Below are 930 nucleotides of genomic sequence, written 5' to 3'. Positions count from 1 at the left end.
GATTTTGCTATTAAAATCTCCTGTGATAAGATTTTTTTTGCATTGGTTTCCGAAAGTTGTAGTACTTCTTCCAGGCTCTTTAATGTTTCTTAAATTAGTTTTTGATCATTTTTTTGTGACCACAACGTATACCGTAGTTGTTATCATGTTTACCCCGTTTGTTTCTACCTCAATTGCCTTCAGTTCCACTATAGGTTCTTGATTAATTTCTAACTCCTTTGTAATAATTTCTTTCCTTGTTAATATTTCTACCCCCTCCATTCCCATCTACCCTATCTTTTCTCCAAATATTATAGTCTTTAAGTCCTAATGTTACATCGTCTATGGAAGGATCTAGTTAGGTTTCAGTGATACATATTACATTTGGTTTATTCATTTCATTTATTGCCTCTAGTTCTTGCAACTTCGAAGTTAAACCATCAATATCTGTATAGACTCTATAATCTTTCGGTATTCCGTCCGTCTTCAGGGTTAATGTTTGTCTATCTCTACATTTTGGCTCCGATAATATATTTGCTTTGCTTGGAGATCACTTACCCTCCAAATTTTTTTTTTTTTTTTTCAGTCCTTTGTTCATTTTTGTTCCAATTTTTTGTAGGGCTTCTCTGTCATCTTTGGTCATATTTTTTTCCAGATTTCTTTATATTCTTCGTGGGTGCCCAGGACTTTCTACAACTTTTTTCTTCATGTCCCAACATGACTGTCCTTATTTACATCAGCCAAATTATCAATATTTCTTGCAAGTTGCCCAAGGTGGGATCTGAATTCATTCTTCTTTGCCGTCTCTGCAAGCTGTCTTAATGTCTTCTTTTGTGATGATGATTTTTTTCTATCTTTTTCCCATTTCATTTAATGTTTCATCAGTATATGTATCTGTCATCTTTTTTGCCTCTTCCATTATTTGAGCTTGGCTGCTTGACAAATTACTTT

At 33.7% G+C, this 930-nt stretch overlaps 1 long non-coding RNA gene across 1 annotated transcript in view; it reads right to left on the bottom strand.

Annotated features, from left to right (window-relative positions):
- Positions 1–362: 362 nt before the first annotated feature.
- LOC113806589 (uncharacterized) overlaps positions 363–930 on the bottom strand; it is a 6,568-nt gene continuing 6,000 nt past the window's right edge. The window contains exon 2 of the long non-coding RNA XR_003475814.2: positions 363–930. This exon is cut by the window's right edge and continues 1,157 nt beyond it. This is a non-coding gene — a long non-coding RNA (uncharacterized lncRNA).

Source organism: Penaeus vannamei, unplaced genomic scaffold (assembly GCF_042767895.1).
Source record: "Penaeus vannamei isolate JL-2024 unplaced genomic scaffold, ASM4276789v1 unanchor582, whole genome shotgun sequence".
Classification (NCBI taxonomy): Eukaryota; Metazoa; Arthropoda; class Malacostraca; order Decapoda; family Penaeidae; genus Penaeus; species Penaeus vannamei.
Note: the sequence above shows the minus strand (reverse complement) of the source record. Positions and strands in the feature narration are given on the sequence as shown.